General features: G+C 35.2%; 1 long non-coding RNA gene and 1 pseudogene across 1 annotated transcript; both read left to right on the forward strand.

Moving 5' to 3' along the window:
• The first annotated feature begins 257 nt into the window (after window positions 1-257).
• LOC125420339 (ABC transporter B family member 26, chloroplastic-like) lies at window positions 258-10,710 on the forward strand (annotated as a pseudogene).
• A 1,271-nt stretch (window positions 10,711-11,981) lies between these two features.
• Window positions 11,982-13,539, forward strand: LOC132803391 (uncharacterized). The gene is made up of 3 exons (XR_009638599.1): window positions 11,982-12,714; window positions 12,873-12,998; window positions 13,159-13,539. It is a non-coding gene; the product is annotated as an uncharacterized LOC132803391 (long non-coding RNA).
• The last annotated feature ends 152 nt before the right edge of the window (window positions 13,540-13,691 follow it).

Genomic DNA, 13,691 nt, shown 5'->3' on the forward strand with positions numbered 1-13,691 from the left:
ATACCATCTTTGTGAGTACCTCCCCCAATCCCTCCTTTAAAAAATAAAAAAATGATAATAAAAAAATAAAAAAATGATAATAAATCAATCTCCCGATGCTACAGAGGCTTCCAAAACGTTTAATTAATGATTACTAATAATCTGATAAATGGAATAATTGCTATTCCAACTTGCTTTAAGCATTTTTAATTTGTGTAATCTGTATTTACATCGTGTGATATATAGTTAACTTGTTATGGGTCCATCATCTATGTGTTATGCCCTCTTATTGTTACCAAATTTCTTCATTATCATACTTGCAGGTCAGGTGCCTCAGAGAGACTGTATATTCTACTATTATCTCTCAGGTTTGTGCTTTGTGTGGCTACTCCAACATTTGAAGCGTCTAGCGTATTTTTCAATCTGACGTTACGTTTAGCAGAATCATTTTGATGTATCTTATTTTACTTTAACAATCTATTTTGGGTGATTCCTTTGATGTAGGATATCAACTTTTTTGGCAGAGAAGGAGTTGGTGACTTGACAAGCAGGCTGGAAGCAGATTGTCACGAGCTGTCTGATATTATTGGAAATAACATTAATTTAATCTTAAGGAATGTTCTTCAGGTTGTAATTCTTATTGATATCTATTGATGCTATCTTGGCCTCTTGCATTATCTGCCTTGTTGATGTGCTCTCTGTTATATGCAATTTTTGTTGTTTATGGCAAGTAAGCATCTATATCATATTTGAACTGTTAGAAATTTTATGGATCTAAATATACATAATAAATTCCATAAATCATAAATTACTAACCTCCAAATGCAGTCATTGATAAATTAGATCTTTAATCCTACAAAACAGAAACAACGTAAAGTAGTGCCTATAGACACACTACTCTCAAACCACTCTCAGATTTCTGAAAACCCTAATCTCCAAATACTGTATGGTATATCATGTTTGCTTGCCCTAGACCCTTTAAATAATTTCTGCAAGTCAGACTTATCCATTAATTTTGACACACATAAAATAATAATAATTTGATAATATAATTATACTAGGAAAAATATGGATAAGTCATTGGGCTTATAAAGAGAGTTGGTCCTCCAGTCCAATGGGCCAACTGGAGTCTTATAGAGAGTGTGTGACCAAGGGCCCTACTACAAAATAATAAAATAAGCCAGTCCCATCAATGGCATAAAAAAGACCCTGTAAGTGAGTAATTGATTATGCCAAGTCCACAAATATTAATTTAATTCAACATTCTCCCACTTGGACTGCATAATCATCATCATATAAAATCCAAACTCACTTACTATAGAATCTCCCGAACCATAATGCCATTTCATCCAAATATATAGTATACCGACAGGGCACAACAATATACTAGACTAGGCAGTAGAGATTCTCTCAGTAAATCTCCCAAAATATTATACCATTTCAACCAAGTACTTTGCATGCCATAAACTCAGTCTAGGTAGTAGAGATTTACCTAACCATGTGCAATCCCCCAACACACAAAACCATTTCATTCAAGCACATTACGTATTGACAGGATACAACAATATACCCAAACTAGGTAGTAGGGATTCACCATGGCACCTGTGGATCAACATACACATATACATAAACTAATAGTCTCAACAGGCCTGTAAATATAAGGAGCAATAATATGTGTAATAAATCATCTCATAAATAAATAATGATCCACATACATCAATGTATTAAAATATTCAAAGAAATAAATAATACTCAACATGGATATTACTACAGAAAACATAACAAACTCCCACTAACCCACAGCAGTCTCAACTGCCTAACAATCCCATACGGAACACATGCTCCTCAAATATGCCTACCGGTAAAGCCTTGGTCAGTGGATCTGCCACCATGCTATAAGTCGGCGTGTGAACAACAGTAATGAGGCCTTCTTCAACTTTCTCCTTTACCACAAAATATTTCACATCAATGTATTTCGCACCAGGAGTACCTTTTAAATTATTGGAGAAAGACACCGCTGCAGTATTATCACAATACATCATAATAGGCCTCTCAATGGAGTCAACTACTCCTAAATCACGGATAAAATTCCGTAGCCAAACTGCATGACGGGTAGCCTCATAACACGCCACATATTCTGCCTCCATAGTCGAGGATGCTATCACTGACTGCTTGGCACTCCGCCAAGACACAACACCTCCTGCCATGATAAATATATAACCAGTGGTAGATTTCTTATGATCCACACAACCTTTATAGTCTGCATCACTATAACCCACTACTTCAAGAGAGTTGGTGCGACGATATGTCAACATATGATCTTTAGTACCCTGAAGATACCTAAAGACCTTCTTAACTGCTTGGTAATGAATAGGACCAGGATTGCTCATAAATCTACCAAGCACACCCACAGCAAAAGCTATATCAGGCCGTGTACATACTTGAGCATACATCAAACTACCTACTGCTGAAGAATAGCGAACATTCTTCATTGCCATCCTTTCTCTATCATTCTTGGGACACTGATCTTTAGAAAACTTTTCACCTTTCGTAACCAGTACACTTCCAGGAGAACAATTATGCATATCAAATCTCTTAAGAATTCTATCAATATAAGCTCTCTGAGACAATTGCACTACATAATTAGTCCTATCTCGAACAATCTTGATGCCCAAAACAAAAGAAGCCTCACCAAGATCTTTCATATCAAAATGGTTGCACAACATCTGCTTTGTCTCAGCTAATAGGTCAGTGTCATTAGTAGCCAAAAGTATGTCATCAACATACAACACCAGAAATATAAAACTGCTCCCACTGACCTTCATATATATGCATCTATCAACAACATTCTCCTTAAAGCCATTTTGGGTGACAACCTCATCAAACTTAAGATACCATTGTCTTGAAGCTTGCTTAAGACCATAAATAGATTTCTTAAGCTTACAAACCAAATTACCATTCCCCGTTTGTTGGAAACCAACTGGTTGAATCATATATACATCCTCATATAAATCACCATTCAGAAAAGCAGTTCTGACATCCATCTGATGCAACTCCATATCATAATGCGCCACAATCGCCATAATGATTCTAAAAGAATCCTTTGTGGATACAGGAGAGAAAGTCTCTGTATAATCAATTCCTTCCTTCTGGCTAAACCCTTTAGGTACAAGTCTACCCTTATACCTCTCCATTTGACCATTGGAGTCCTTTTTAGTCTTAAAGACCCATTTGCACCCAATAGGCTTGCTACCCTCTGGTAACTCAACCAAATCCCAAACTCCATTTGATGCCATGGATTTCATTTCATCTTCCATTGCATCCAACCAAAAATTTGAATTTGAACTGCTTATGGCTTCCTCATAAGTGACTGGATCTGAATCATCACTTATGTCAAACTTATGCTCCTGCAAGTAAACCTCATAGTCATCAGGAATAGCTGATCTCCTAGTCCTTTGTGACCTCCTCAAAGGTACATCAGCATCTGCAATAGCTGGAATATCCTGCTCTTCAACAATGAGTTCATTCTGACCAACTACTAGTTCATCAACTACTGGATCAACAATATCTCTATCAGGAACAACTATACTGGGAATGAAAACACTTTCTTCTCTAAATTAAAATTCCTTTGGACCATTACTATCACCAAACCTAAAACCATCTTCAAAATAAATGGCCCGGTCTGATTCCACGATCCTGGTGGTGTGAGAAGGACAAAAGAATCTTGAACCCCTAGATCCTATACAATAGCCAACAAAATATTCACTAATGGTTTTAGGATCCAACTTCTTAATTTGGGGATTATAAATCCTTACTTCAGCTTTGCAACCCCATATTCGAAAATGATGCAAATTAGGCTTTCTCCCTGACCACAACTCAAAAGGCGTCTTAGGAACGGACTTACTTGGAACTTGATTCAAAATATAAGCCGCTGTCCTTAAAGCCTCTCCCCACAAATAATCTGGCAACCTAGAATTTGCCAACATAGACCGCACCATATCCAACAAAGTTCTATTCCTTCTCTCAGCTATGCCATTTTGTTGAGGTGTACCAGGCATCATATATTGCGCATCAATGCCACACTCACGCAAATAAATAGCAAAAGGCCCTGGGTTCCTTCCAGTCTCATCATATCTACCATAAAACTCACCACCTCTATCAGACCTTACAGCTTTTATTTTCTTATTCTTTTGAAGCTCCATCTTTACCTTAAACTCTTTAAAGGCAACTAAAGAATCTGACTTCTCCGAATAAGCTCAACATGTCCATAACGATAGTAATCGTCAATGAAGGTAATAAAATATCTATAACCACCCAAAGCAGTTGGTGTAAAAGGTCCACATATGTCAGTGTGGATTAACTCCAAAACATCTCCACACCTAGCTAACTTATCCTTTCTGACCTTGGCAGTTAACTTCCCTTTCACACATTCAACACAAGTCAACAGATCAGAGAAATCAAGATTAGGAAGTATCCCATCCTTCACTAACCTTTCCATTCTGTGCCTAGAAATATGTCCCAAACGTTTATGTCATAACATTGAGGAATTGTCATTAACTCTTGGGCGTTTGGAAGCAACAATAGAATTAACAGAGAAATTGAGACCATTATTAAATAAATCAAGCTTATATAAATTGCTACATAAAGTTCCAAAACCAATAACTTTACCATCCTTAAATAATTCAACTTTGTTATTTCCAAACAAAAAACTATAACCTTGACTATCCAAAACAGAAATAGATAACAAGTTTCTTCTTATTGAAGGTACATAAGAAACTTCTTGCAACTCCAAAACATATCCAGTGGCAAGCTTCAACTTGATTGTTCCCACAATGTCCACCTTCACTCTTGAGCTATCTCCCATATAAACATGCTGCTCAAGATTGGTTGGGCCCCTTCGGCTTATCATCCCCTTTCTTCTCTTGCTTTCCCTTTAAGATCCAACAGTTTATCTTCTTGTGCCCAACTTTATTGCAGTATCCACACCTTCCATTGAAGTACTCTTTCCTTTCTCTAATCTGAAAACCATCATCCCTCGGCCCTTTAGGCTTCATACCAGAAAACTTCTTCCTATTGGGGTTAAAACCCTGCCCATGCTTGAAACCTTATCCTGGCTTGAATCCTTGTCCCTTCTTTTGGAAAAACTTCTTGGACTTATCTACCTGATGTGAAACCATAGCAACAGACCTAGACTTACTTAATTTAATATCATCCTCTTCCTTGACAAGGATAGTAGTCAATTCCTCCAAACTACAACCTTCTTTCTTAGTATTCAAACTCGACCTTATATTATCAAACTGTAATGGAAGACTCCTCATTATAGAATAGGTCAAGAACTCCTCTCCAATGTCCATCTTAAGATCCTTCAGCTTATTATAATAGGAAGAAAGTAGCATAATATGGTCCCTTACTCCTTTAATACCATCATACTTGGTATTATTCAATAGGTCCAAATAATGATGCTTCTCATTCATATCAAACTTGATAAACTTCTTTCCTATCTCCTCAAGAAGTCCCTTTGCAGTATCCACTTTAGGAATACTAGCATATATGGCCTCATCCATGTAATTCTCCATCATCATCATACAGCACTTATTAGAGTGTTTCCAATCCTCATAAAGTTTCTTAGCTGCTGCAGTACTCTCATCAGTCGGTATCTCTGGTGGATCTATCTCCAAAGCCAAATCCAATTTCATAAAAGTCAAATTCATAACTAAGGTTTTCTTCCATTTCTGATAATTTGTCCCATCCAATTTCATCATGGTAGTCATGCGCAGAAGGTTTGGGGTGCTACTAGCTGTAAAAATAGTAAACAACAAGACATTCAAAAATTTAAGACAATTCAATTACTATTTTCCAGCCCTCAACACAAAAACACAAACATAAATATCTCTTAGGGTCTTTGTAGCACTAAAGATACCCTTACGCGAGCCAGGGACAGTCAACCAAATAACCACAATCAAATGTATCGAACTGAATCACCGACAGGGCAAATCAGAACCTACAATACATGGCATTTAATTAACTTCCACTGCCATTCCAGGCGTCATACAAAGCAACTAGAACTACCGACAGCGTAACTTAATTACCCGTATAGACCTTGGTTAATAAGTGGGAGAAAAATAACATATTGGCAATTTCATGAAATAGGCAAATATAAAACATCCCATCCACTATGCCAATATACATTATATTGGTACACATAATACAGATAAAATAAGTCTCACGACAGGTGAGTACCTAAAATCGCACACTACTATACCAACTAGGCACAAAGCCTCTTTGGGTAAGCTCACACAATCCAATTTTCCAACCACAAATATTTAATTTAATTTGATAAAATTGGAATATGATAATTAAACAAATAAATAAACAATAAATAAATAAATTGAACAATTGAATCACTAAATTAATTAATAAATAAACAACAAATGAATCAATAAAAATAAGTTTTTTTTTTTTTGGGCCTGCTGACATCATCTACTGACGTCAGCAAACGACGTGTCGTGCTGACGTCAGTAGATGACGTCAGCAGTCACCCAAAATGACACGTCGTTTCTCTCTTCTTCTTCACCCAACCGGGTCACGGGTGACCCGGTTCCAGTCCAAACGGGTCACGCGACCCGCTAGTCTTACCCGGCCATAACTTACCGTTCCGGCCACCGTTTCCGACGATACCAGCGACGTTAGTTTCGTCTTCCCTTGGGCAACGTTTCCCACAGATCAATTTGATTCAAAATCAATTCAAAATAAACATCCAAGCAAGGTTTATATTCGGTCATGGAAGTTTCAAAATCAACAGTTTTTACAAGGTTTTGAACCAAATTGATTAATCTAATTCACTCCATTCAAACTGAAAAACAATTTCCAAGTTAACCCAGATCATAAATTCATACAAAACAAATTTTCCCCAAAATTTTTTTTTTTTTTGGACACGCCCGATATTTACAATAATTTTTTATTATTTTTTTTTAAGGATTTTCATATCCAATTAGAAATAATAAACAATATAAAACACAATAAAGAAGAATTTTTCACCATACCCAGGTCTTAATTCGAACTAAACAAAAAATTCACATAATTTGCACAAACTCAATATAAACCCGTTATTGCACAAGAGAAGAGAAATTATTCAATAAAATTCCATCCTTAAAATTTGGATCTCCAAACAAGCCGCATATCAATATAACAACAAATTTCAAAATAATTTATTATGTATATTAACCATGCTCTGATACCAATTGTTAGAAATTTTATGGATCTAAATATACATAATAAATTCCATAAATCATAAATTACTAACCTCCAAACGCAGCCATTGATAAATTAGATCTTTAATCCTACAAAACAGAAACAACGTAAAGTAGTGTCTATGGACACACTACTCTCAAACCACTCTCAGATTTCTGAAAACCCTAATCTCCAAATACTGTATGGTATATCATGTTTGCTTGCCCTAGACCCTTTAAATAGTCTCTGCAAGTCAGACTTATCCATTAATTTTGACATACATAAAATAATAATAATTTGATAATATAATTATACTAGGAAAAATATGGATAAGTCATTGGGCTTATAAAGAGAGTTGGTCCTCCAGTCCAATGGGCCAACTGGAGTCTTATAGAAAGTGTGTGACCAAGGGCCCTACTACAAAATAATAAAATAAGTCAGTCCCATTAATGGCATAAAAAATGCCTTGTAAGTGAGTAATTGATTATGCCAAGTCCACAAATATTAATTTAATTCAACATGAACGCCATGCATTTATTTGATTTATTTTGAACTCTTGTTCTAGTTTGTAATTCTCAAGTCTTTTGATCTTGCTTTGTTTGGTAGGTACCAGAAGAAAGCTGCAAAGGTGACCCAAGATTTCACTGTTGGTGCCAACGAAGTATAGGCTAGAATTCCGTTCCAAATTGGTCTGTAGCTTTTATCATTACAAAATTTTGTGTTGTCATTTTATTTCTACCTTTTTAATTGTAGGTTGCACAAGAAGCGCTTTCTTTGATGAGAATCGTTCGGGTTTATGGAGCAGCAAGAAAAGAACTTGGAAGGCACTGATTTTTCTTTACTCTTAAATTCCCATTGAAGTTTGTCTTAGTGAGCATGTTCCACAAGCAGTCATCTACTGTGACAGTGTAACCCATCTCATATGATGTTTAGGTTCAAGCAGTGGCTGGACAAATTAGCTTCCATAAACATGCGAGAAAGTGTAGCCTATGGAATCTGGAATCTGAGTTTTAATTCCCTTTACCGTTCAATGCAGGTATGGCCTCTTTTTAGTTGATACAATGTAATTTAAAGGTTACTCTAGAAAAACCCTTCATTTGTCTGATTTGGATCCACTGTTTCAACCATTCACTTTTGCGATTTGAGTTCTACTTTGTCAAATTTATATTTTACAGGTTCTTGCAGTTCTTTTTGGGGGAATGTCAATGCGGAGTGGTCATATATCGGCTGAGCAACTAACTAAGTATTTCTTGTACTGTGAGTGGCTAATTTATGCAACTTGGAGGGTGACAGACAATGTATCATCATTACTGCAGTCGGTCGGAGCGAGTGAAAAGTTTCTCCAGTTAATGGACTTCTGCCTAGTGATCAGTTCTCTTCAAAAGGCAGGCTCACGTCTCATGAGAGTGAAGCATAATGGTTTTTTCTGTTCTGATGTAGTTATCAATAATGGTGCATCCTGCTTTCTACAGGTGTCAAATTGCAGAGTTTAATGGGACATATCCAATTTGTGAATATATCATTTCACTATCCTGCAAGGATAAAAGTAGGTCTCTTTTATTGTGCTTTAAAAATGTCTTGTAATAATTTTCATGCTAAAAAAACATTTCGCTTGGTCCTTTCAAGTAATTTAGCTTTTTTCTTTGTGGGACTTGTTCAGGACTTGTTTTTTTGCTGGTTTAAACAGGTTCCTGTTCTAGATCGTGTAAACCTTTCTATACATACAAATGAAGTGGTTGCAATTGTAAGTATCTTTATTTTCCCCTATCATTATTCAAAAATTCAAGGATTGACTGTGCATGTAAATTTTGGCAAGGTCGGTCCGAGTGGTGGTGCAAAAAGCACTTTAGCCTATCTTTTCTTCGTCTATATGAGCCAATTAATGGACAGGTAAGATACATTTACTCCTATTCAGCTCTTTGAAATAAAATGAAATATACATGGAATGGAAGGAAAAGTTTTCGTTATCTTTATTTTCTGGTTTGCATATCTTGCGTTGTAGAACTTTTCCTAAGCTCATGTGCTTGTAAGTATAGAGAAAAATTATGCTCCATTTGGAGATTTCAACTGCTTATACATGAATTATGGGGATCTTAAGCAAAAACTGCCTATGAAGTTGCAGGGGTTTATGTTGATGGTGTTCCTCTTAGAGAGTTGGTTTTGTTGAACAGGTTAGACTATGTGCCCTGGAAAATATACTTGAAACTCTCTATCCAATCACTATTTATACTCTCATGTTAGACAGGAACCCCATCTGTTTCGTATGGATATCAAGTCGAATATTAAATATGGTTGCAGAGGAGACATTAAACAAGGAGATATAGAATGGGCAGCAAAGCTGGCTCATGACTTCATCTTGTCTCTTCCCAATGGCTACGAAACGCTTGTTGATGACAATTTACTTAGTGGAGGACAAAAGCAACGGATTGCTATTGCTAGGGCAATTCTTAGAAACCCTTCAATCTTGATCCTTGATGAAGCCACCAGTGCTCTTGATTCCCAAAGTGAAGATTATGTCAAGGCAAGTTAAAAATCACATATTCGTTAAATTTTTTTAACCTTATAAACAAAAAAGAAAAAGAAAAAGAAAAAAAGAAAGAAAAAAGTAGAAAAACCGTGTAGTATTATGAGTGCTTATTGTTTCTGATACTCTTTTATCTTTAGGGGGTCCTTCATGAATTCAAAAATGATATTAAAGCAAAACGAACAGTCATTATCATAGCACATAGGTAAGTTTCTCGTTCTGGCAACTTCTGTTCTTTATCATGATGCTGTGATGATTTACATTCACGGTGCATTAATCTTTCGTAGGCTCTCAACTATAAGAAATGCTGACAGAATTGTTGTAATGGACAGTGGCCGAGTAATAGAGGTTACTCTATATTCAAAACTAGTTTTTTTTTTTTTTTTTTTTTTTTGGGCTGAGAATCGACCTGAAAAGTATTTACCATACAAGGGTTTGACATTTTATTATGATTCAAGACCAGGTTATTGCACGTGGCTTCACTGCTATCCCACTTTTGTATTAAAATCAAAACGAGCTTATTTTTGGGATTAATTGTATTTGATTCTAAAAGCAGCAACAATAAAATCTGATTTCATTAGATATGATTTATACAAGGACCTACCATGTTTATAGTTGCTTTAAATTTAACATCCTAAATAGACCCAGCTCAAAACGGAGCTATGCATATATATATATATATATATGTATGGCTTCATGATTGAAAGATTTCAGAGTTGCTCAAGGGCTTCGCTGGAGAAATCTCTTCCTGGCTGAGGAACTTGTTGGTGAGGAAGGCCTTTTGGTTCTTCATCATTATGGTTTGCTTTCACCGTCTTCTGGTCGTCTCTCTCCCCCATATTCTCCCTTTTGCTTGTATTGTTGTTAACCTGTGGTTCGTCAACCACACCTTTGACTTCCTCGGAATGTTTCTTGTTGTTGGAATCCATGTGTCTAGGGCAGAAAATTTTTAGAGAAGCAAAGCGGCAAATCGCACGACTAAAAAGTATAACTTTGTATTACAACGGACCGCTACACGTGGAAGTCTCCCTAACAACATGAACGACACGTGCTTTTGTGCATGTTGACTCAGCATTTTAAATATTTTTATTGTTTATTATTTCTTTTCTTGTTCTTAATTTTCTCTTCAATGGAGGAATTAGTGAAAAGTTAAGGCCTTCATTTGCAAAATGGCAAAGGAAACCGGGAAGCGGTGGAACGGAAAATAACGGAATTTGATACAATCTCCAACGGCTATTAAATTTGAAATTGAATACGCGTTACTGCGTTATTTTCTAGGATTCTCCTAAAAGTCAGAAAAAGGAGGTCCTTCCTATTTTACCTTAGAATTTCTGAAGAAGAAAATCAAGAAAAAGCCACATAACAGTCTGACAACCAAATTACCCAATTGGCAAAGGGAACCTATCATATTCCTACGTGAGCTAATCTTCTGTTTGGTACCCAAGAAAATAGGAAAATATATCAGGTTTTTAAAAAACTTCAAAGAAGCATTTGGAAAGTATCAAAATTAAAAAAGAAATTGATTATTTGAATTTAATATATTAGAACATTTTTAATGGTTATGTGTCTATTTAAAAATTCTTTGCCACATCAGATATATAGATAAGATTTTAATAAAATCTTTCTCCTATCTATTTCTGGACGTTTTGTTAATTCTGTGGAGTTGATGTGACAACGAAAAAAATAAAAGCTATTAGTTCTATTAAGCTGATATGACAACATAGAAATAAAAATTGTAAAGGATACTGTTTACTTCTGGATGCTCTGTTAGATATGCTGGATCAGTATTTTATTTATTTTAATTAACTTTTGATGAAAGAAAAATGGACTTTTAGTTTTTTTAATTAGATATAATTTTAAAATAAAAAATTACATATTAACATTTTAGGATATTTTAAATGGAACTCATTGGAAAGAAATTATCTAAAATATTATCTATCAAATAAAAAAAATATCATATAAATATGAATATTTTCCAAAATCAATAACACATAGACTCCAATAGAAAAAACCATTAAAGATTTTCTTAAGATTTAATTTTTCTCTTGATATATTTGATAAATAATAAAAAAAATTTAAATTTATAAATAATTAAATTTAATAATTTATAATAAATTATGAATAAATATATATTTTAATCTGAAATTTTCAAAATAATACTTTATAAATGAAAATAATTTTTCAATATATTTTTCTATATAAATAAAAATCTAATTATTTTTAATTTATATTTTTCATTTCACCATAGATATCTAAACAAAAAACACTCAATACATTTTCAAAAAAAATTAAATTACGACTGACTTTACTATTAGCCATGTTGCAAGCTTAGAATAGAAATGACGCTTAGATGCCGTATTAACTTTCTGAGTCCGGCCGGTCGGTGGCCCCACTTAGTCCCAAAAGCATTAATTGAAAAAATAATAATAAAAAGAATCGTTGTTGGAGCTCACGAGTGTCTAGATCTCTGCCAAATGTTGGGGCTCCGACGAATCTGTCAGTTCTCAACCTCACGAGAGCCAATCGCTTCATGCCACGATCCCCAAACGACCTTTGATCCAGTACTTTCCCTCACTTTTTTCTTGTTGTTCTACTCCCCAAAAACCCTAAAACCTGATCACCCTCCATTTTCAAGCACAACTAGCTCAGTTCTAATCGCTTTTTCCTAATCACTTTGATTCTAATAACTTTAATTTTTCCTAGTTCTAAAGCTTCAAATTTCTCAAAGCTTCAACTACCAAAGATTCTCGCAGCTGTTGGCAAGCTCATCGAGCTCGTAGCGTCTTCATGGTTTGAGAAGAGTGAGGTCGAAGATGTTGAAGTTGCATGTATTGCTAAGTTTTCTTGTTTTGTTGATGATGGTGGATCTCACAGGGTCGCATTTGACCTCCGGACCGCACATTGCAGAAGTGAACATACTTTCCAAGGATGACTAACCCTGTGGAGTATACGCTACAAGGAAGTGAAAGTTGCTTCAAATGGTATGCCCCTCAGTGAGATATTAGAATTAGAGTGGTTTGAGATGAATATTTCTGCAGCTGAATATATTGCAAAGTTCTTTTTATATTTATTCTTTATAAATTAATTGCTTTTGATAATTGAAAAGCTTTCTTTTTTTGTTATTAACAAATTTATTCAGGTCATGGCGATCCCAGATAGAATATCTTTATTCGGGTATCACAGCCTCCTTTCAATCTGTGATACCCGAATAAACTCGAGTTGGATGGACTTGCCACTCTCCACGTCTGCTCCTTCGATGACGAAGGTAATTTTGTTTTAAAAACGCTAATGGTCACGACTTTAGTATGGACTTGCATTTTAAAGATATCAACTTTTTATCTAGCATTGAGTGTTTACTTTATTCTTTCTTCTATGTAATTGGCTTTACTTCTAAGATTGAAATTTCTTGCCTATATTTGCTGCAGAAAATGTATTTTCGTCGTTGGTGGGCTTAAATCTCTTAACCTCGCATCTGCATCCCAAAATCCTGAGCAAAGCTGTTTAAAATTTATGAAATGCTACTTCATAATTTCAGGAAGCCTAAACTCTATTGACCTAATGGCTGGGGTAAAAGATGGAAGTGCTTTTGATGCTTCTCAGGTTTGGATTTACTTTCGAGTATGTTCTGAAGCTATGATTTACCTTTGTCTGAATGCTCATAAGTGAATAAGAATAATGAATTTATTACTTATTTGGTTTAGTGTTCTTCATCTTTTTATTGTTACCTAATGTGCTTCTGTGCCCATTTATGTGTCACTTGTGTCTTTCTTTATATTTTATAGATAGGTTTCATTGACTGGAAACTTGTGATGCAGTTTGCTTGCATGAATATTCAAGTGCATATTGAGGATCATATAGTTGAGTTTGTAGACAATGATGTTATCTCAAGACCCGGTGGTGGATATGTTCGCAAGCCAAAATTAAAGATTAGCGCTACACATCTTGGGATCACAACCAT

This window comes from Ziziphus jujuba, chromosome 4 (genome assembly GCF_031755915.1).
Source record: "Ziziphus jujuba cultivar Dongzao chromosome 4, ASM3175591v1".
Taxonomy (NCBI): Eukaryota; Viridiplantae; Streptophyta; class Magnoliopsida; order Rosales; family Rhamnaceae; genus Ziziphus; species Ziziphus jujuba.